Here is a 19,830-nt window from a genome sequence, read left to right on the forward strand (position 1 = left end):
TTCTTTGTCTCAGATCTTCCTCTAGCCTTGTTCTTCTTTCGAGAGTTCCCTTGTGCTGCCTCAGTTGGATCTCTTTCACTTGACAGGGGGGTGCCCGAACAGCGACCCTCCCCAGCTCTAGCCCAACTCCTACTTACCTGCCAGGTGAGATACTATGATCATGAAGGTGCTTCTCCCAGGGCAAGGCTCACCCATTGCACTCTGGGTGTGCTGCCCCTGCGATTTCCCCAAATGTGGGAAACTTGACTGCATAATTTGTGTTTCCCCTGGTCGGCTCTCGTATAATTCAGATCTCTTTGTCTCAGGTCTCTCTCCAGCCTAGTTTGCTGTCTGTTTCCACTTCTCTTTTCTTGAGCCGCTCCCTTCTATGCCCTTGCGCACTATCCTGACTTCTCCTCCTGTCTGCTTACTTTGTGCCTTCCAACGCACAATGCGATCTACAGGTAGTGCTGCAGGGCCCAGACCCTTTTACTTGCCTTACAGAGCAGCTCTGGAGCTGTTACAGTGCCCAGCTGCTGCAAGAAATCAGCTTGAATGCTTCAGGGGCTGGGGCATAGCCAACATGAGCCCCACACCAAAGGAGGGTGGAGGTGTTTAATGCAAACTAGGGGTCAGCCAAGCGCCGCAAAAGGCCACCATGCCCTGCACGCCCCTTTTCTCTTTTCATATGCAGACGAGGGTTGAAGCCAACTTTGACCCACTGCTTGGATGACATCACCATATGCAAATCCATCTGCGGCAGGCCTTCCCCCAGGAATGCTTGCACTAGTTGTTGCATTTGGTTTGTTGTTTGGGGGTGCTTCAGTATTAGGCAGCCTTCTGCCCTCCCATGTTCATCTGAAAATATATGTTCTCCCTGCAGTTGTTGTCCCAAGATGAGAGTTCCCTTGTGCTGCCTCAGTTGAATCTCCTTTACTTGACAGAGATGTGCATGAGCAGCGGCCCTCCCCAGCCCTATTCCAAATCATACTTATTTTGCATAGGAGATACCATGGTCATGAAGATTTTTCTCCCAGGGTGAGGTTCATTCATTGCATTTTGGGTATGCTGACCCCTGTGATTTCCCCAAATGTGGGAAACTTGACTGCATTATTTGTGGTAGTGGGAGACTGTGTTTGTGCTTTCCTCTGGTCAGCTCTGGTAAAAGTCAGATTTCTTTGTCTCAGATTTTCCTTTAGCCTTGTTCTTCTTTCGAGAGTTCCCTTGTGCTGCCTCAGTTGGATCTCCTTCACTTTACAGGGGGGTACCCGAGCAGCGACCCTCCCCAGCTCTAGCCCAACTCCTACTTACCTGCCAGGTGAGATACTATGATCATGAAGGTGCTTCTCCCAGGGCAAGGCTCACCCATTGTACTCTGGGTGTGCTGCTCCTGCGATTTCCCCAAATGTGGGAAACTTGACTGCATAATTTGTGTTTCCCCTGGTCGGCTCTCGTATAATTCAGATCTCTTTGTCTCAGGTCTCTCTCCAGCCTAGTTTGCTGTCTGTTTCCACTTCTCTTTTCTTCAGCCGCTCCCTTCTATACCCTTGTGCACTATCCTGACTTCTCCTCCCGTCTGCTTACTTTGTGCCTTCCAATGCACAATGCAAACTACAGGTAGTGCTGCAGGGCCCACACCCTTTTACTTGCCTTACAGAGCAGCTCTGGAGCTGTTGCAGTGCCAAGCTGCTGCAAGAAATCAGCTTGAATGCTTCAGGGGCTGGGGCATAGCCAACATGAGCCCCACACCGAAGAAGGGTGGAGGTGTTTAATGCAAACTAGGGGTCAGACAAGCGCAGCAAAAGGCCACCATGCCCTGCACGCCCCTTTTCTGTTTTCATATGCAGACGAGGGTTGAAGCCAACTTTGACCCACTGCTTGGATGACATCACCATATGCAAATCCATCTGCGGCAGGCCTTCCCCCAGGAATGCTTGCACTAGTTGTTGCATTTGGTTTGTTGTTTGGGGGTGCTTCAGTATTAGGCAGCCGTCTGCCCTCCCATGTTCATCTGAAAATATGTGTTCTCCCTGCAGTTGTTGTCCCTAGATGAGAGTTCCCTTGTGCTGCCTCAGTTGAATCTCCTTAACTTGACAGAGATGTGCCTGAGCAGCGGCCCTCCCCAGCTCTATCCCAAATCATACTTATTTTGCATAGGAGATACCATGGTCATGAAGATTATTCTCCCAGGGTGAGGTTCATTCATTGCATTCTGGGTATGCTGACCCCTGTGATTTCCCCAAATGTGGGAAACTCGACTGCTTTATTTGTGGTAGTGGGGGACTGTGTTTGTGTTTTCCTCTGGTCAGCTCTGGTAAAAGTCAGATTTCTTTGTTTCAGAGCCTTGTTCTTCTTTTGAGAGTTCCCTTGTGCTGCCTCAGTTGGATCTCCTTCACTTGACAGGGGGGTGCCCGAGCAGAGACCCTCCCCAGCTCTAGCCCAACTCCTACTTACCTGCCAGGTGAGATACTATGATCATGAAGGTGCTTCTCCCAGGGCAAGGCTCACCCATTGCACTCTGGGTGTGCTGCCCCTGCGATTTCCCCAAATGTGGGAAACTTGACTGCATAATTTGTGTTTCCCCTGGTCGGCTCTCGTATAATTCAGATCTCTTTGTCTCAGGTCTCTCTCCAGCCTAGTTTGCTGTCTGTTTCCACTTCTCTTTTCTTCAGCCGCTCCCTTCTATACCCTTGTGCACTATCCTGACTTCTCCTCCCGTCTGCTTACTTTGTGCCTTCCAATGCACAATGCAAACTACAGGTAGTGCTGCAGGGCCCACACCCTTTTACTTGCCTTACAGAGCAGCTCTGGAGCTGTTACAGTGCCCAGCTGCTGCAAGAAATCTGCTTGAATGCTTCAGGGGATGGGGCATGGCCAACATGAGCCCCACACCAAAGGAGGGTGGAGGTGTTTAATGCGAACTAGGGGTCATCCAAGCACCGCAAAAGGCCGCCATGCCCTGCACGCCCCTTTTCTCTTTTCATATGCAGATGAGGGTTGAAGCCAACTTTGACCCACTGCTTGTATGACATCACCGTATGCAAATCCGTCTTCTGCAGAACTTCCCCCAGGAATGCTTGCACTAGTTGTTGCATTTGGTTTGTTGTTTGGGGGTGCTTCAGTATTAGGCAGCCTTCTGCCCTCCCATGTTCATCTGAAAATATGTGTTCTCCCTGCAGTTGTTGTCCCCAGATGAGAGTTCCCTTGTGCTGCCTCAGTTGAATCTCCTTTACTTGACAGAGATGTGCCAGAGCAGCGGCCCTCCCCAGCCCTATTCCAAATCATACTTATTTTGCATAGGAGATACCATGGTCATGAAGATTGTTCTCCCAGGGTGAGGTTCATTCATTGCATTTTGGGTATGCTGACCCCTGTGATTTCCCCAAATGTGGGAAACTCAACTGCATTATTTGTGGTAGTGGGGGACTGTGTTTGTGCTTTCCTCTGGTCAGCTCTGGTAAAAGTCAGATTTCTTTGTCTCAGATTTTCCTCTTGCCTTGTTCTTCTTTCGAGAGTTCCCTTGTGCTGCCTCAGTTGGATCTCCTTCACTTGACAGGGGGGTACCCGAGCAGCGACCCTCCCCAGCTCTAGCCCAACTCCTACTTACCTGCCAGGTGAGATACTATGATCATGAAGGTGCTTCTCCCAGGGCAAGGCTCACCCATTGCACTCTGGGTGTGCTGCTCCTGCGATTTCCCCAAATGTGGGAAACTTGACTGCATAATTTGTGTTTCCCCTGGTCGGCTCTCGTATAATTCAGATCTCTTTGTCTCTCTCCAGCCTAGTTTGCTGTCTGTTTCCACTTCTCTTTTCTTCAGCCGCTCCCTTCTATACCCTTGTGCACTATCCTGACTTCTCCTCCCGTCTGCTTACTTTGTGCCTTCCAATGCACAATGCAAACTACAGGTAGTGCTGCAGGGCCCACACCCTTTTACTTGCCTTACAGAGCAGCTCTGGAGCTGTTACAGTGCCCAGCTGCTGCAAGAAATCAGCTTGAATGCTTCAGGGGCTGGGGCATAGCCAACATGAGCCCCACACCGAAGGAGGGTGGAGGTGTTTAATGCAAACTAGGGGTCGGTCAAGCGCCGCAAAAGGCCACCATGCCCTGCACGCCCCTTTTCTGTTTTCATATGCAGACGAGGGTTGAAGCCAACTTTGACCCACTGCTTGGATGACATCACCATATGCAAATCCATCTGCGGCAGGCCTTCCCCCAGGAATGCTTGCACTAGTTGTTGCATTTGGTTTGTTGTTTGGGGGTGCTTCAGTATTAGTCAGCCTTCTGCTCCACCCTCCTTTGGTGTGGGGCTCATGTTGGCCATGTCCCATCCCCTGAAGCATTCAAGCAGATTTCTTGCAGCAGCTGGGCACTGTAACAGCTCCAGAGCTGCTCTGTAAGGCAAGTAAAAGGGTGTGGGCCCTGCAGCACTACCTGTAGTTTGCATTGTGCATTGGAAGGCACAAAGTAAGCAGACGGGAGGAGAAGTCAGGATAGTGCACAAGGGTATAGAAGGGAGCGGCTGAAGAAAAGAGAAGTGGAAACAGACAGCAAACTAGGCTGGAGAGAGATCTGAGACAAAGAGATCTGAATTATACGAGAGCCGACCAGGGGAAACACAAATTATGCAGTCAAGTTTCCCACATTTGGGGAAATCGCAGGGGCTGCACACCCAGAGTGCAATGGGTGAGCCTTGCCCTGGGAGAAGCACCTTCATGATCATAGTATCTCACCTGGCAGGTAAGTAGGAGTTGGGCTAGAGCTGGGGAGGGTCGCTGCTCGGGCACCCCCCTGTTAAGTGAAGGAGATCCAACTGAGGCAGCACAAGGGAACTCTCAAAAGAAGAACAAGGCTAGAGGAAGATCTGAAACAAAGAAATCTGACTTTTACCAGAGCTGACCAGAAGAAAACACAAACACAGTCCCCCACTACCACAAATAAAGCAGTCGAGTTTCCCACATTTGGGGAAATCACAGGGGTCAGCATACCCAAAATGCAATGAATGAACCTCACCTCGACTGCTTTATTTGTGGTAGTGGGGGACTGTGTTTGTGTTTTCTTCTGGTCAGCTCTGGTAAAAGTCAGATTTCTTTGTTTCAGATCTTCCTCTAGCCTTGTTCTTCTTTTGAGAGTTCCCTTGTGCTGCCTCAGTTGGATCTCCTTCACTTAACAGGGGGGTGCCCGAGCAGCGACCCTCCCCAGCTCTAGCCCAACTCATACTTACCTGCCAGGTGAGATACTATGATCATGAAGGTGCTTCTCCCAGGGCAAGGCTCACCCATTGCACTCTGGGTGTGCTGCCCCTGCGATTTCCCCAAATGTGGGAAACTTGACTGCATAATTTGTGTTTCCCCTGGTCGGCTATCGTATAATTCAGATCTCTTTGTCTCAGATCTCTCTCCAGCCTAGTTTGCTGTCTGTTTCCACTTCTCTTTTCTTCAGCCGCTCCCTTCTATACCCTTGTGCACTATCCTGACTTCTCCTCCCGTCTGCTTACTTTGTGCCTTCCAATGCACAATGCAAACTACAGGTAGTGCTGCAGGGCCCACACCCTTTTACTTGCCTTACAGAGCAGCTCTTGAGCTGTTACAGTGCCCAGCTGCTGCAAGAAATCTGCTTGAAAGCTTCAGGGGATGGGGCATGGCCAACATGAGCCCCACACCAAAGCAGGGTGCAGCAGAAGGCTGCCTAATACTGAAGCACCCCCAAACAACAAACCAAATGCAACAACTAGTGCAAGCATTCCTGGGGGAAGGCCTGCCGCAGATGGATTTGCATATGGTGATGTCATCCAAGCAGTGGGTCAAAGTTGGCTTCAACCCTCATCTGCATATGAAAACAGAAAAGGGGCGTGCAGGGCATGGTGGCCTTTTGCGGCGCTTGACTGACCCCTAGTTTGCATTAAACACCTCCACCCTCCTTCGGTGTGGGGCTGATGTTGGCTATGCCCCAGCCCCTGAAGCATTCAAGCTGATTTCTTGCAGCAGCTGGGCACTGTAACAGCTCCAGAGCTGCTCTGTAAGGCAAGTAAAAGGGTGTGGGCCCTGCAGCACTACCTGTAGTTTGCATTGTGCATTGGAAGGCACAAAGTAAGCAGACGGGTGGAGAAGTCAGGATAGTGCACAAGGGTATAGAAGGGAGCGGCTGAAGAAAAGAGAAGTGGAAACAGACAGCAAACTAGGCTGGAGAGAGACCTGAGACAAAGAGATCTGAATTATACGAGAGCCGACGAGGGGAAACACAAATTATGCAGTCAAGTTTCCCACATTTGGGGAAATCGCAGGAGCAGCACACCCAGAGTACAATGGGTGAGCCTTGCCCTGGGAGAAGCACCTTAATGATCATAGTATCTCACCTGGCAGGTAAGTAGGAGTTGGGCTAGAGCTGGGGAGGGTCGCTGCTCGGGTACCCCCCTGTAAAGTGAAGGAGATCCAACAAAGGCAGCACAAGGGAACTCTCGAAAGAAGAACAAGGCTAGAGGAAAATGTGAGACAAAGAAATCTGACTTTTACTAGAGCTGACCAGAGGAAAGCACAAACACAGTCCCCCACTACCACAAATAATGCAGTTGAGTTTCCCACATTTGGGGAAATCACAGGGGTCAGCATACCCAAAATGCAATGAATGAACCTCACCCTGGGAGAAAAATCTTCATGACCATGGTATCTCCTATGCAAAATAAGTATGATTTGGAATAGGGCTGGGGAGGGCCGCTGCTCATGCACATCTCTGTCAAGTAAAGGAGATTCAACTGAGGCAGCACAAGGGAACTCTCATCTGGGGACAACAACTGCAGGGAGAACATATATTTTCAGATGAACATGGGAGGGCAGAAAGCTGCCTAATACTGAAGCACCCCCAAACAACAAACCAAATGCAACAACTAGTGCAAGCATTCCTGGGGGAAGGCCTGCCGCAGATGGATTTGCATATGGTGATGTCATCCAAGCAGTGGGTCAAAGTTGGCTTCAACCCTCGTCTGCATATGAAAAGAGAAAAGGGGCGTGCAGGGCATGGTGGCCTTTTGCGGCACTTGGCTGACCCCTAGTTTGCATTAAACACCTCCACCCTCCTTTGGTGTGGGGCTCATGTTGGCTATGCCCCAGCCCCTGAAGCATTCAAGCTGATTTCTTGCAGCAGCTGGGCACTGTAACAGCTCCAGAGCTGCTCTGTAAGGCAAGTAAAAGGGTGTGGGCCCTGCAGCACTACCTGTAGTTCGCATTGTGCGTTGGAAGGCACAAAGTAAGCAGACAGGAGGAGAAGTCAGGATAGTGCGCAAGGGCATAGAAGGGAGCGGCTCAAGAAAAGAGAAGTGGAAACAGACAGCAAACTAGGCTGGAGAGAGACCTGAGACAAAGAGATCTGAATTATACGAGAGCCGACCAGGGGAAACACAAATTATGCAGTCAAGTTTCCCACATTTGGGGAAATCGCAGGAGCAGCACACCTAGAGTGCAATGGGTGAGCCTTGCCCTGGGAGAAGCACCTTCATGATCATAGTATCTCACCTGGCAGGTAAGTAGGAGTTGGGCTAGAGCTGGGGAGGATCGCTGCTCGGGTACCCCCCTGTAAACTGAAGGAGATCCAACTGAGGCAGCACAAGGGAACTCTCGAAAGAAGAACAAGGCTAGAGAAAAATCTGAGACAAAGAAATCTGACTTTTACCAGAGCTGACCAGAGGAAAGCACAAACACAGTCCCCCACTACCACAAATAATGCAGTCAAGTTTCCCACATTTGGGGAAATCACAGGGGTCAGCATACCCAAAATGCAATGAATGAACCTCACCCTGGGAGAACAATCTTCATGACCATGGTATCTCCTATGCAAAATAAGTATGATTTGGAATAGGGCTGGGGAGGGCCGCTGCTCATGCACATCTCTGTCAAGTAAAGGAGATTCAACTGAGGCAGCACAAGGGAACTCTCATCTGGGGACAACAACTGCAGGGAGAACACATATTTTCAGATGAACATGGGAGGGCAGAAGGCTGCCTAATACTGAAGCACCCCCAAACAACAAACCAAATGCAACAACTAGTGCAAGCATTCCTGGGGGAAGTTCTGCAGAAGACGGATTTGCATACGGTGATGTCATCCAAGCAGTGGGTCAAAGTTGGCTTCAACCCTCATCTGCATATGAAAAGAGAAAAGGAGCGTGCAGGGCATGGCGGCCTTTTGCGGTGCTTGGATGACCCCTAGTTCGCATTAAACACCTCCACCCTCCTTTGGTGTGGGGCTCATGTTGGCCATGCCCCATCCCCTGAAGCATTCAAGCTGATTTCTTGCAGCAGCTGGGCACTGTAACATCTCCAGAGCTGCTCTGTAAGGCAAGTAAAAGGGTGTGGGCCCTGCAGCACTACCTGTAGTTTGCATTGTGCATTGGAAGGCACAAAGTAAGCAGACGGGAGGAGAAGTCAGGATAGTGCACAAGGGTATAGAAGGGAGCGGCTGAAGAAAAGAGAAGTGGAAACAGACAGCAAACTAGGTTGGAGAGAGACCTGAGACAAAGAGATCTGAATTACACGAGAGCCGACCAGGGGAAACACAAATTATGCAGTCAAGTTTCCCACATTTGGGGAAATCGCAGGGGCAGCACACCCAGAGTGCAATGGGTGAGCCTTGCCCTGGGAGAAGCACCTTCATGATCATAGTATCTCACCTGGCAGGTAAGTAGGAGTTGGGCTAGAGCTGGGGAGGGTCTCTGCTTGGGCACCCCCCTGTCAAGTGAAGGAGATCCAACTGAGGCAGCACAAGGGAACTCTCGAAAGAAGAACAAGGCTAGAGGAAGATCTGAACAAAGAAATCTGACTTTTACCAGAGCTGACCAGAGGAAAACACAAACACAGTCCCCCACTACCACAAATAAAGCAGTCGAGTTTCCCACATTTGGGGAAATCACAGGGGTCAGCATACCCATAATGCAATGAATGAACCTCACCCTGGGAGAATAATCTTCATGACCATGGTATCTCCTATGCAAAATAAGTATGATTTGGGATAGAGCTGGGGAGGGCCGCTGCTCAGGCACATCTCTGTCAAGTAAAGGAGATTCAACTGAGGCAGCACAATGGAACTCTCATCTGGGGACAACAACTGCAGGGAGAACACATATTTTCAGATGAACATGGGAGGGCAGAAGGCTGCCTAATACTGAAGCACCCCCAAACAACAAACCAAATGCAACAACTAGTGCAAGCATTCCTGGGGGAAGTTCTGCAGAAGACGGATTTGCATACGGTGATGTCATCCAAGCAGTGGGTCAAAGTTGGCTTCAACCCTCATCTGCATATGAAAAGAGAAAAGGGGCGTGCAGGGCATGGCGGCCTTTTGCGGTGCTTGGATGACCCCTAGTTCGCATTAAACACCTCCACCCTCCTTTGGTGTGGGGCTCATGTTGGCCATGCCCCATCCCCTGAAGCATTCAAGCTGATTTCTTGCAGCAGCTGGGCACTGTAACAGCTCCAGAGCTGCTCTGTAAGGCAAGTAAAAGGGTGTGGGCCCTGCAGCACTACCTGTAGTTTGCATTGTGCATTGGAAGGCACAAAGTAAGCAGACGGGAGGAGAAGTCAGGATAGTGCACAAGGGTATAAAAGGGAGCGGCTGAAGAAAAGAGAAGTGGAAACAGACAGCAAACTAGGCTGGAGAGAGACCTGAGACAAAGAGATCTGAATTATACGAGAGCCGACCAGGGGAAACACAAATTATGCAGTCAAGTTTCCCACATTTGGGGAAATCGCAGGAGCAGCACACCCAGAGTACAATGGGTGAGCCTTGCCCTGGGAGAAGCACCTTCATGATCATAGTATCTCACCTGGCAGGTAAGTAGGAGTTGGGCTAGAGCTGGGGAGGGTCGCTGCTCGGGTACCCCCCTGTAAAGTGAAGGAGATCCAACTGAGGCAGCACAAGGGAACTCTCGAAAAAAGAACAAGGCTAAAGGAAAATCTGAGACAAAGAAATCTGACTTTTACCAGAGCTGACCAGAGGAAAGCACAAACACAGTCTCCCACTACCACAAATAATGCAGTCAAGTTTCCCACATTTGGGGAAATCACAGGGGTCAGCATACCCAAAATGCAATGAATGAACCTCACCCTGGGAGAAAAATCTTCATGACCATGGTATCTCCTATGCAAAATAAGTATGATTTGGAATAGGGCTGGGGAGGGCCGCTGCTCATGCACATCTCTGTCAAGTAAAGGAGATTCAACTGAGGCAGCACAAGGGAACTCTCATCTTGGGACAACAACTGCAGGGAGAACATATATTTTCAGATGAACATGGGAGGGCAGAAGGCTGCCTAATACTGAAGCACCCCCAAACAACAAACCAAATGCAACAACTAGTGCAAGCATTCCTGGGGGAAGGCCTGCCGCAGATGGATTTGCATATGGTGATGTCATCCAAGCAGTGGGTCAAAGTTGGCTTCAACCCTCGTCTGCATATGAAAAGAGAAAAGGGGCGTGCAGGGCATGGTGGCCTTTTGCGGCGCTTGGCTGACCCCTAGTTTGCATTAAACACCTCCACCCTCCTTTGGTGTGGGGCTCATGTTGGCTATGCCCCAGCCCCTGAAGCATTCAAGCTGATTTCTTGCAGCAGCTGGGCACTGTAACAGCTCCAGAGCTGCTCTGTAAGGCAAGTAAAAGGGTGTGGGCCCTGCAGCACTACCTGTAGTTTGCATTGTGCATTGGAAGGCACAAAGTAAGCAGACGGGAGGAGAAGTCAGGATAGTGCACAAGGGTATAGAAGGGAGCGGCTGAAGAAAAGAGAAGTGGAAACAGACAGCAAACTAGGCTGGAGAGAGACCTGAGACAAAGAGATCTGAATTATACGAGAGCCGACGAGGGGAAACACAAATTATGCAGTCAAGTTTCCCACATTTGGGGAAATCGCAGGAGCAGCACACCCAGAGTGCAATGGTTGAGCCTTGCCCTGGGAGAAGCACCTTCATGATCATAGTATCTCACCTGGCAGGTAAGTAGGAGTTGGGCTAGAGCTGGGGAGGGTCGCTGCTCGGGTTCCCCCCTGTGAAGTGAAGGAGATCCAACTGAGGCAGCACCAGGGAACTCTCGAAAGAAGAACAAGGCTAGAGGAAGATCTGAGACAAAGAAATCTGACTTTTACCAGAGCTGACCAGAGGAAAGCACAAACACAGTCCCCCACTACCACAAATAATGCAGTCGAGTTTCCCACATTTGGGAAAATCACAGGGGTCAGCATACCCAGAATGCAATGAATGAACCTCACCCTGGGAGAACAATCTTCATGACCATGGTATCTCCTATGCAAAATAAGTATGATTTGGGATAGGGCTGGTGAGGGCAGCTGCTCAGGCACATCTCTGTCAAGTAAAGGAGATTCAACTGAGGCAGCACAAGTGAACTCTCATCTGGGGACAACAACTGCAGGGAGACCACATCTTTTCAGATGAACATGGGAGGGCGGAAGGCTGCCTAATACTGAAGCACCATCAAATATCAAACCATATGCAACAACTAGTACAAGCACTCCTGGGGGAAGGTCTGCAGCAGACGGATTTGCATACGGTGATGTTATCCAAGCAGTGGGCCAAAGTTGACTGGAACCCTCATCTGCATATGAAAAGAGAAAAGGGGCATGCAGGGCATGGCGGCCTTTCGCAGTGCTTGGATGACCCCTAGTTCGCATTAAACACCTCCCCCCTCCTTTGGTGTGGGGCTCATGTTGGCCATGCCCCATCCCCTGAAGCATTCAAGCTGATTTCTTGCAGCAGCTGGGCACTGTAACAGCTCCAGAGCTGCTCTGTAAAGCAAGTAAAAGGGTGTGGGCCCTGCAGCACTACCTGTAGTTTGCATTGTGCATTGGAAGGCACAAAGTAAGCAGACGGGAGGAGAAGTCAGGATAGTGCACAAGGGTATAGAAGGGAGCGGCTGAAGAAAAGAGAAGTGGAAACAGACAGCAAACTAGGCTGGAGAGAGACCTGAGACAAATAGATCTGAATTATACGAGAGCCGACCAGGGGAAACACAAATTATGCAGTCAAGTTCCCCACATTTGGGGAAATCGCAGGGGCAGCACACCCAGAGTGCAATGGGTGAGCCTTGCCCTGGGAGAAGCACCTTCATGATCATAGTATCTCACCTGGCAGGTAAGTAGGAGTTGGGCTAGAGCTGGGGAGGGTCGCTGCTCGGGTACCCCCCTGTCAAGTGAAGGAGATCCAACTGAGGCAGCACAATGGAACTCTCGAAAGAAGAACAAGGCTAGAGGAAAATCTGAGACAAAGAAATCTGACTTTTACCAGAGCTGACCAGAGGAAAGCACAAACACAGTCCCCCACTACCACAAATAATGCAGTCAAGTTTCCCACATTTGGGGAAATCACAGGGGTCAGCATACCCAAAATGCAATGAATGAACCTCACCCTGGGAGAACAATCTTCATGACCATGGTATCTCCTATGCAAAATAAGTATGATTTGGAATAGGGCTGGGGAGGGCCGCTGCTCATGCACATCTCTGTCAAGTAAAGGAGATTCAACTGAGGCAGCACAAGGGAACTCTCATCTGGGGACAACAACTGCAGGGAGAACACATATTTTCAGATGAACATGGGAGGGCAGAAGGCTGCCTAATACTGAAGCACCCCCAAACAACAAACCAAATGCAACAACTAGTGCAAGCATTCCTGGGGGAAGTTCTGCAGAAGACGGATTTGCATACGGTGATGTCATCCAAGCAGTGGGTCAAAGTTGGCTTCAACCCTCATCTGCATATGAAAAGAGAAAAGGGGCGTGCAGGGCATGGCGGCCTTTTGCGGTGCTTGGATGACCCCTAGTTCGCATTAAACACCTCCACCCTCCTTTGGTGTGGGGCTCATGTTGGCCATGCCCCATCCCCTGAAGCATTCAAGCTGATTTCTTGCAGCAGCTGGGCACTGTAACAGCTCCAGAGCTGCTCTGTAAGGCAAGTAAAAGGGTGTGGGCCCTGCAGCACTACCTGTAGTTTGCATTGTGCATTGGAAGGCACAAAGTAAGCAGACGGGAGGAGAAGTCAGGATAGTGCACAAGGGTATAGATGGGAGCGGTTGAAGAAAAGAGAAGTGGAAACAGACAGCAAACTAGGCTGGAGAGAGACCTGAGACAAAGAGATCTGAATTATACGAGAGCCGACCAGGGGAAACACAAATTATGCAGTCAAGTTTCCCACATTTGGGGAAATCGCAGGGGCAGCACACCCAGAGTGCAATGGGTGAGCCTTGCCCTGGGAGAAGCACCTTCATGATCATAGTATCTCACCTGGCAGGTAAGTAGGAGTTGGGCTAGAGCTGGGGAGGGTCGCTGTTCGGGCACCCCCCTGTCAAGTGAAAGAGATCCAACTGAGGCAGCACAAGGGAACTCTCGAAAGAAGAACAAGGCTAGAGGAAGATCTGAGACAAAGAAATCTGACTTTTACCAGAGCTGACCAGAGGAAAGCACAAACACAGTCCCCCACTACCACAAATAATGCAGTCGAGTTTCCCACATTTGGGAAAATCACAGGGGTCAGCATACCCAGAATGCAATGAATGAACCTCACCCTGGGAGAACAATCTTCATGACCATGGTATCTCCTATGCAAAATAAGTATGATTTGGGATAGGGCTGGTGAGGGCCGCTGCTCAGGCACATCTCTGTCAAGTAAAGGAGATTCAACTGAGGCAGCACAAGGGAACTCTCATCTGGGGACAACAACTGCAGGGAGACCACATCTTTTCAGATGAACATGGGAGGGCGGAAGGCTGCCTAATACTGAAGCACCATCAAATATCAAACCATATGCAACAACTAGTACAAGCACTCCTTGGGGAAGGTCTGCAGCAGACGGATTTGCATACGGTGATGTTATCCAAGCAGTGGGCCAAAGTTGACTGGAACCCTCATCTGCATATGAAAAGAGAAAAGGGGCATGCAGGGCATGGCGGCCTTTTGCAGTGCTTGGATGACCCCTAGTTCGCATTAAACACCCCCACCCTCCTTTGGTGTGGGGCTCATGTTGGCCATGCCCCATCCCCTGAAGCATTCAAGCTGATTTCTTGCAGCAGCTGGGCACTGTAACAGCTCCAGAGCTGTTCTGTAAGGCAAGTAAAAGGGTGTGGGCCCTGCAGCACCACCTGTTGTTCGCATTGTGCGTTGGAAGGCACAAATTAAGCAGACGGGAGGAGAAGTCAGGATAGTGCGCAAGGGCATACTTTTCTCTTAGTCCGGGGGCAAGGCTTCAAAATGGGGTCTGCAACGGAGGAGACACAGGGGGCGTGGTCACAGCAGCTTTTCTCTACAGCCTGCACCAGCAGGAGCCTACACCATTTTTTATGATCACGCTGAACTGCAGTGCGACTGCAATTACAGCATGGTCAAGAAGGGAGGCGTCATGCTGGGTGGCCATGCCCTGTCACTGTGCAGGAGCCAGCACAGCTCACACACTAGTCCCCGGGTGCAGCCCCCAACCCCCGGGACACCCGGAGCAACAAAATGTAGATTCAGGCCACCAGGCCTCGCCCCTACCTATGAAACCATGCCTCCTTTTTACCATTGCGCTGTTTATCTGCGCGCACTGCATTACAATCTCCCTCGCCACCTTTCTGGGTGTCACCAGTGATAGTGACACCTCTGCCATGCTTGTAGCAGCTGGTCCTAAGATCTACGCCTCAAGCCCTGAGTGTTTGCCCTTGTGACTTGTTGATCATCATAGCGAAGCAGATGCTTACAGAAAACTGCAGGGGCTTAGATTGAAAATAAAAAAATTGATGGGTATAAGGTAGAGAGGAGCGGGTTCGGTTCTCCGAGAACCGAATTCCCCACGAACTCCACGTGGTTTACACTGGTCCGAGGCAGGCTCGGTTGTTCCCGCCTGACTCGGAAAACCTGAACAAGGGAAAATGTCATCATCCCGCTGTCGGATTCTTGCGAGATTCGGATTCCATATAAAGAGCTGCGCGTTGCTGCCATTTTTACTCGTGCATTGAAGAGAGAGCGGAGAGGACGTGGCTATGTTCTCTCAGTGGAAATCTCAATATCAGTGCTCAGTATCAGTGGTTACTTATTGCTGCTCAGTAATACTAGTAGTGTGTCTCTCCTGCTCAGTGTCAGTTCTCAGTAGTATCCTCATCAGTGCTCAGTATCACTGCTCATTGTCTTGTGCTGCATTGTGGTGCTCAGCATACTACAGTACATTACTAATAGTCCAGTGCTGCATCTTGCTGCTCAGTGTCAGTTCTAGTATCCTCATCAGTGCTCACTATCACTGCTCATTGCATTGTGGTGTTCTGTATACTACAGTAACATAGTAATATAGTATATATAGAGGAGCGGGTTCGGTTCTCCGAGAACCGAATTCCCGACGAACTCCACGTGGTTTACACTGGTCCGTGGCAGGCTCGGTTGTTCCCGCCTGACTCGGAAAACCTGAACAAGGGAAAATGTCATCATCCCGCTGTCGGATTCTCGCGAGATTCGGATTCCATATAAAGAGCTGCGCGTTGCCGCCATTTTTACTCGTGCATTGAAGAGAGAGCGGAGAGGACGTGGCTATGTTCTCTCAGTGGAAATCTCAATATCAGTGCCCAGTATCAGTGGTTACTTATTGCTGCTCAGTAATACTAGTAGTGTGTCTCTCCTGCTCAGTGTCAGTTCTCAGTAGTATCCTCATCAGTGCTCAGTATCACTGCTCATTGTCTTGTGCTGCATTGTGGTGCTCAGCATACAACAGTACATTACTAATAGTCCAGTGCTGCATCTTGCTGCTCATGTTGGCTATGCCCCAGCCCCTGAAGCATTCAAGCTGATTTCTTGCAGCAGCTGGGCACTGTAACAGCTCCAGAGCTGCTCTGTAAGGCAAGTAAAAGGGTGTTGGCCCTGCAGCACTACCTGTAGTTTGCATTGTGCGTTGGAAGGCACAAAGTAAGCAGACAGGAGAAGTCAGGAGAGTGCACAAGGGCATAGAAGGCAGGGGCTCAAGAAAAGAGAAGTGGAAACAGACAGCAAACTAGGCTGGAGAGAGACCTGAGACAAAGAGATCTGAATTATACGAGTAGCCGACCAGAGGAAACACAAATTATGCAGTCAAGTGTCCCACATTTGGGGAAATCGTAGGAGCAGCACACCCAGAGTGCAATGGGTGAGCCTTGCCCTGGTAGAAGCACCTTCCTGATCATAGTATCTCACTTGGCAGGTAAGTAGGAGTTGGGCTTGAGCTGGGGAGGGTCGCTGCTCGGGCACCCCCCTGTCAAGTGAAGGAGATCCAACTGAGGCAGCACAAGGAAACTCTCAAAAAAAGAACAAGGCTAGAGGAAGATCTGAGACAAAGAAATCTGACTTTTACCAGAGCTGACCAGAGGAAAGCACAAACACAGTCCCCCACTACCACAAATAATGCAGTCGAGTTTCCCACATTTGGGGAAATCACAGGGGTCAGCATACCCAGAATGCAATGAATGAACCTCACCCTGGGAGAACAATCTTCATGACCATGGTATCTCCTATGCAAAATAAGTATGATTTGGGATAGGGCTGGGGAGGGCCGCTGCTCAGGCACATCTCTTTCAAGTAAAGGAGATTCAACTGAGGCAGCACAAGGGTACTCTCATCTGGGGACAACAACTGCAGGGAGAACACATATTTTCAGATGAACATGGGAGAGCTGAAGGCTGCCTAATACTGAAGCACCCCAAACAACAAACCAAATGCAACAACTAGTACAAGCATTCCTGGGGGAAGGTCTGCAGAAGACGGATTTGCATACGGTGATGTCATCCAAGCAGTGGGCCAAAGTTGGCTGGAACCCTCATCTGCATATGAAAAGAGAAAAGGGGTATGCAGGGCATGGCGGCCTTTTGCGGCGCTTGGATGACCCTTAGTTCGCATTAAACACCTCCACCCTCCGTCGGTGTGGGGCTCATGTTGGCTATGCCCCAGCCCCTGAAGCATTCAAGCTGATTTCTTGCAGCAGCTGGGCACTGTAACAGCTCCAGAGCTGCTCTGAAAGGCAAGTAAAAGGGTGTGGGCCCTGCAGCACTACCTGTAGTTTGCATTGTGCGTTGGAAGGCACAAAGTAAGCAGACAGGAGAAGTCAGGAGAGTGCACAAGGGCATAGAAGGCAGCGGCTCAAGAAAAGAGAAGTGGAAACAGACAGCAAACTAGGCTGGAGAGAGACCTGAGACAAAGAGATCTGAATTATACGAGTAGCCGACTAGAGGAAACACAAATTATGCAGTCAAGTGTCCCACATTTGGGGAAATCGTAGGAGCAGCACACCCAGAGTGCAATGGGTGAGCCTTGCCCTGGGAGAAGCACCTTCCTGATCATAGTATCTCACCTGGCAGGTAAGTAGGAGTTGGGCTAGAGATGGGGAGGGTCGCTGCTCGGGCACCCCCCTGTCAAGTGAAGTTCTGCAGAAGACGGATTTGCATACGGTGATGTCATCCAAGCAGTGGGTCAAAGTTGGCTTCAACCCTCATCTGCATATGAAAAGAGAAAAGGGGCGTGCAGGGCATGGCGGCCTTTTGCGGTGCTTGGATGACCCCTAGTTCGCATTAAACACCTCCACCCTCCTTTGGTGTGGGGCTCATGTTGGCCATGCCCCATCCCCTGAAGATGAACATGGGAGGGCAGAAGGCTGCCTAATACTGAAGCACCCCCAAACAACAAACCAAATGCAACAACTAGTGCAAGCATTCCTGGGGGAAGGCCTGCCGCAGATGGATTTGCATATGGTGATGTCATCCAAGCAGTGGGTCAAAGTTGGCTTCAACCCTCGTCTGCATATGAAAAGAGAAAAGGGGCGTGCAGGGCATGGTGGCCTTTTGCGGCGCTTGGCTGACCCCTAGTTTGCATTAAACACCTCCACCCTCCTTTGGTGTGGGGCTCATGTTGGCTATGCCCCAGCCCCTGAAGCATTCAAGCTGATTTCTTGCAGCAGCTGGGCACTGTAACAGCTCCAGAGCTGCTCTGTAAGGCAAGTAAAAGGGTGTGGGCCCTGCAGCACTACCTGTAGTTTGCATTGTGCATTGGAAGGCACAAAGTAAGCAGACGGGAGGAGAAGTCAGGATAGTGCACAAGGGTATAGAAGGGAGCGGCTGAAGAAAAGAGAAGTGGAAACAGACAGCAAACTAGGCTGGAGAGAGACCTGAGACAAAGAGATCTGAATTATACGAGAGCCGACGAGGGGAAACACAAATTATGCAGTCAAGTTTCCCACATTTGGGGAAATCGCAGGAGCAGCACACCCAGAGTGCAATGGTTGAGCCTTGCCCTGGGAGAAGCACCTTCATGATCATAGTATCTCACCTGGCAGGTAAGTAGGAGTTGGGCTAGAGCTGGGGAGGGTCGCTGCTCGGGTTCCCCCCTGTGAAGTGAAGGAGATCCAACTGAGGCAGCACCAGGGAACTCTCGAAAGAAGAACAAGGCTAGAGGAAGATCTGAGACAAAGAAATCTGACTTTTACCAGAGCTGACCAGAGGAAAGCACAAACACAGTCCCCCACTACCACAAATAATGCAGTCGAGTTTCCCACATTTGGGAAAATCACAGGGGTCAGCATACCCAGAATGCAATGAATGAACCTCACCCTGGGAGAACAATCTTCATGACCATGGTATCTCCTATGCAAAATAAGTATGATTTGGGATAGGGCTGGTGAGGGCAGCTGCTCAGGCACATCTCTGTCAAGTAAAGGAGATTCAACTGAGGCAGCACAAGTGAACTCTCATCTGGGGACAACAACTGCAGGGAGACCACATCTTTTCAGATGAACATGGGAGGGCGGAAGGCTGCCTAATACTGAAGCACCATCAAATATCAAACCATATGCAACAACTAGTACAAGCACTCCTGGGGGAAGGTCTGCAGCAGACGGATTTGCATACGGTGATGTTATCCAAGCAGTGGGCCAAAGTTGACTGGAACCCTCATCTGCATATGAAAAGAGAAAAGGGGCATGCAGGGCATGGCGGCCTTTTGCAGTGCTTGGATGACCCCTAGTTCGCATTAAACACCTCCCCCCTCCTTTGGTGTGGGGCTCATGTTGGCCATGCCCCATCCCCTGAAGCATTCAAGCTGATTTCTTGCAGCAGCTGGGCACTGTAACAGCTCCAGAGCTGCTCTGTAAGGCAAGTAAAAGGGTGTGGGCCCTGCAGCACTACCTGTAGTTTGCATTGTGCACTGGAAGGCACAAAGTAAGCAGACGGGAGGAGAAGTCAGGATAGTGCACAAGGGTATAGAAGGGAGCGGCTGAAGAAAAGAGAAGTGGAAACAGACAGCAAACTAGGCTGGAGAGAGACCTGAGACAAATAGATCTGAATTATACGAGAGCCGACCAGGGGAAACACAAATTATGCAGTCAAGTTTCCCACATTTGGGGAAATCGCAGGGGCAGCACACCCAGAGTGCAATGGGTGAGCCTTGCCCTGGGAGAAGCACCTTCATGATCATAGTATCTCACCTGGCAGGTAAGTAGGAGTTGGGCTAGAGCTGGGGAGGGTCGCTGCTCGGGTACCCCCCTGTCAAGTGAAGGAGATCCAACTGAGGCAGCACAATGGAACTCTCGAAAGAAGAACAAGGCTAGAGGAAAATCTGAGACAAAGAAATCTGACTTTTACCAGAGCTGACCAGAGGAAAGCACAAACACAGTCCCCCACTACCACAAATAATGCAGTCAAGTTTCCCACATTTGGGGAAATCACAGGGGTCAGCATACCCAAAATGCAATGAATGAACCTCACCCTGGGAGAACAATCTTCATGACCATGGTATCTCCTATGCAAAATAAGTATGATTTGGAATAGGGCTGGGGAGGGCCGCTGCTCATGCACATCTCTGTCAAGTAAAGGAGATTCAACTGAGGC

The 19,830-nt window shown here is 50.2% G+C and overlaps 27 non-coding genes and 3 pseudogenes across 27 annotated transcripts; 8 read left to right on the forward strand and 22 right to left on the reverse strand.

Annotated features, from left to right (window-relative positions):
* Window positions 1-129: 129 nt before the first annotated feature.
* On the forward strand, window positions 130-292 carry LOC134998279 (U1 spliceosomal RNA). The gene has a single exon (XR_010200573.1). It is a non-coding gene; the product is annotated as a U1 spliceosomal RNA (small nuclear RNA).
* Window positions 293-966: 674 nt separating this feature from the next.
* On the forward strand, window positions 967-1,130 carry LOC134998269 (U1 spliceosomal RNA). The gene has a single exon (XR_010200563.1). It is a non-coding gene; the product is annotated as a U1 spliceosomal RNA (small nuclear RNA).
* A 152-nt stretch (window positions 1,131-1,282) lies between these two features.
* LOC134998190 (U1 spliceosomal RNA) lies at window positions 1,283-1,445 on the forward strand. Its single transcript, XR_010200499.1, has one exon. It is a non-coding gene; the product is annotated as a U1 spliceosomal RNA (small nuclear RNA).
* A 674-nt stretch (window positions 1,446-2,119) lies between these two features.
* LOC134998259 (U1 spliceosomal RNA) lies at window positions 2,120-2,283 on the forward strand. The gene has a single exon (XR_010200554.1). It is a non-coding gene; the product is annotated as a U1 spliceosomal RNA (small nuclear RNA).
* A 142-nt stretch (window positions 2,284-2,425) lies between these two features.
* Window positions 2,426-2,588, forward strand: LOC134998280 (U1 spliceosomal RNA). The gene has a single exon (XR_010200574.1). It is a non-coding gene; the product is annotated as a U1 spliceosomal RNA (small nuclear RNA).
* A 674-nt stretch (window positions 2,589-3,262) lies between these two features.
* Window positions 3,263-3,426, forward strand: LOC134998253 (U1 spliceosomal RNA). The gene has a single exon (XR_010200548.1). It is a non-coding gene; the product is annotated as a U1 spliceosomal RNA (small nuclear RNA).
* A 152-nt stretch (window positions 3,427-3,578) lies between these two features.
* Window positions 3,579-3,741, forward strand: LOC134998181 (U1 spliceosomal RNA). The gene has a single exon (XR_010200490.1). It is a non-coding gene; the product is annotated as a U1 spliceosomal RNA (small nuclear RNA).
* An 821-nt stretch (window positions 3,742-4,562) lies between these two features.
* LOC134998187 (U1 spliceosomal RNA) lies at window positions 4,563-4,725 on the reverse strand. The gene has a single exon (XR_010200496.1). It is a non-coding gene; the product is annotated as a U1 spliceosomal RNA (small nuclear RNA).
* A 468-nt stretch (window positions 4,726-5,193) lies between these two features.
* On the forward strand, window positions 5,194-5,356 carry LOC134998277 (U1 spliceosomal RNA). The gene has a single exon (XR_010200571.1). It is a non-coding gene; the product is annotated as a U1 spliceosomal RNA (small nuclear RNA).
* An 855-nt stretch (window positions 5,357-6,211) lies between these two features.
* On the reverse strand, window positions 6,212-6,347 carry LOC134998210 (U1 spliceosomal RNA; annotated as a pseudogene).
* A 152-nt stretch (window positions 6,348-6,499) lies between these two features.
* Window positions 6,500-6,663, reverse strand: LOC134998240 (U1 spliceosomal RNA). The gene has a single exon (XR_010200535.1). It is a non-coding gene; the product is annotated as a U1 spliceosomal RNA (small nuclear RNA).
* Window positions 6,664-7,337: 674 nt separating this feature from the next.
* LOC134998212 (U1 spliceosomal RNA) lies at window positions 7,338-7,500 on the reverse strand. The gene has a single exon (XR_010200512.1). It is a non-coding gene; the product is annotated as a U1 spliceosomal RNA (small nuclear RNA).
* A 152-nt stretch (window positions 7,501-7,652) lies between these two features.
* LOC134998246 (U1 spliceosomal RNA) lies at window positions 7,653-7,816 on the reverse strand. Its single transcript, XR_010200541.1, has one exon. It is a non-coding gene; the product is annotated as a U1 spliceosomal RNA (small nuclear RNA).
* A 674-nt stretch (window positions 7,817-8,490) lies between these two features.
* LOC134998275 (U1 spliceosomal RNA) lies at window positions 8,491-8,653 on the reverse strand. Its single transcript, XR_010200569.1, has one exon. It is a non-coding gene; the product is annotated as a U1 spliceosomal RNA (small nuclear RNA).
* Window positions 8,654-8,804: 151 nt separating this feature from the next.
* On the reverse strand, window positions 8,805-8,968 carry LOC134998260 (U1 spliceosomal RNA). The gene has a single exon (XR_010200555.1). It is a non-coding gene; the product is annotated as a U1 spliceosomal RNA (small nuclear RNA).
* A 674-nt stretch (window positions 8,969-9,642) lies between these two features.
* LOC134998191 (U1 spliceosomal RNA) lies at window positions 9,643-9,805 on the reverse strand. The gene has a single exon (XR_010200500.1). It is a non-coding gene; the product is annotated as a U1 spliceosomal RNA (small nuclear RNA).
* A 152-nt stretch (window positions 9,806-9,957) lies between these two features.
* LOC134998270 (U1 spliceosomal RNA) lies at window positions 9,958-10,121 on the reverse strand. Its single transcript, XR_010200564.1, has one exon. It is a non-coding gene; the product is annotated as a U1 spliceosomal RNA (small nuclear RNA).
* A 701-nt stretch (window positions 10,122-10,822) lies between these two features.
* LOC134998208 (U1 spliceosomal RNA) lies at window positions 10,823-10,958 on the reverse strand (annotated as a pseudogene).
* A 152-nt stretch (window positions 10,959-11,110) lies between these two features.
* Window positions 11,111-11,274, reverse strand: LOC134998217 (U1 spliceosomal RNA). Its single transcript, XR_010200515.1, has one exon. It is a non-coding gene; the product is annotated as a U1 spliceosomal RNA (small nuclear RNA).
* Window positions 11,275-11,948: 674 nt separating this feature from the next.
* On the reverse strand, window positions 11,949-12,111 carry LOC134998183 (U1 spliceosomal RNA). Its single transcript, XR_010200492.1, has one exon. It is a non-coding gene; the product is annotated as a U1 spliceosomal RNA (small nuclear RNA).
* Window positions 12,112-12,263: 152 nt separating this feature from the next.
* LOC134998247 (U1 spliceosomal RNA) lies at window positions 12,264-12,427 on the reverse strand. The gene has a single exon (XR_010200542.1). It is a non-coding gene; the product is annotated as a U1 spliceosomal RNA (small nuclear RNA).
* A 674-nt stretch (window positions 12,428-13,101) lies between these two features.
* LOC134998281 (U1 spliceosomal RNA) lies at window positions 13,102-13,264 on the reverse strand. The gene has a single exon (XR_010200575.1). It is a non-coding gene; the product is annotated as a U1 spliceosomal RNA (small nuclear RNA).
* A 152-nt stretch (window positions 13,265-13,416) lies between these two features.
* Window positions 13,417-13,580, reverse strand: LOC134998228 (U1 spliceosomal RNA). The gene has a single exon (XR_010200524.1). It is a non-coding gene; the product is annotated as a U1 spliceosomal RNA (small nuclear RNA).
* Window positions 13,581-16,004: 2,424 nt separating this feature from the next.
* On the reverse strand, window positions 16,005-16,168 carry LOC134998219 (U1 spliceosomal RNA). Its single transcript, XR_010200517.1, has one exon. It is a non-coding gene; the product is annotated as a U1 spliceosomal RNA (small nuclear RNA).
* A 152-nt stretch (window positions 16,169-16,320) lies between these two features.
* Window positions 16,321-16,484, reverse strand: LOC134998276 (U1 spliceosomal RNA). Its single transcript, XR_010200570.1, has one exon. It is a non-coding gene; the product is annotated as a U1 spliceosomal RNA (small nuclear RNA).
* A 670-nt stretch (window positions 16,485-17,154) lies between these two features.
* Window positions 17,155-17,318, reverse strand: LOC134998201 (U1 spliceosomal RNA). Its single transcript, XR_010200508.1, has one exon. It is a non-coding gene; the product is annotated as a U1 spliceosomal RNA (small nuclear RNA).
* Window positions 17,319-18,153: 835 nt separating this feature from the next.
* LOC134998209 (U1 spliceosomal RNA) lies at window positions 18,154-18,289 on the reverse strand (annotated as a pseudogene).
* A 152-nt stretch (window positions 18,290-18,441) lies between these two features.
* LOC134998237 (U1 spliceosomal RNA) lies at window positions 18,442-18,605 on the reverse strand. Its single transcript, XR_010200532.1, has one exon. It is a non-coding gene; the product is annotated as a U1 spliceosomal RNA (small nuclear RNA).
* Window positions 18,606-19,279: 674 nt separating this feature from the next.
* On the reverse strand, window positions 19,280-19,442 carry LOC134998179 (U1 spliceosomal RNA). The gene has a single exon (XR_010200488.1). It is a non-coding gene; the product is annotated as a U1 spliceosomal RNA (small nuclear RNA).
* Window positions 19,443-19,594: 152 nt separating this feature from the next.
* LOC134998248 (U1 spliceosomal RNA) lies at window positions 19,595-19,758 on the reverse strand. The gene has a single exon (XR_010200543.1). It is a non-coding gene; the product is annotated as a U1 spliceosomal RNA (small nuclear RNA).
* Window positions 19,759-19,830: the final 72 nt, after the last annotated feature.

Source organism: Pseudophryne corroboree, unplaced genomic scaffold (assembly GCF_028390025.1).
Source record: "Pseudophryne corroboree isolate aPseCor3 unplaced genomic scaffold, aPseCor3.hap2 scaffold_1479, whole genome shotgun sequence".
Lineage (NCBI taxonomy): Eukaryota > Metazoa > Chordata > Amphibia > Anura > Myobatrachidae > Pseudophryne > Pseudophryne corroboree.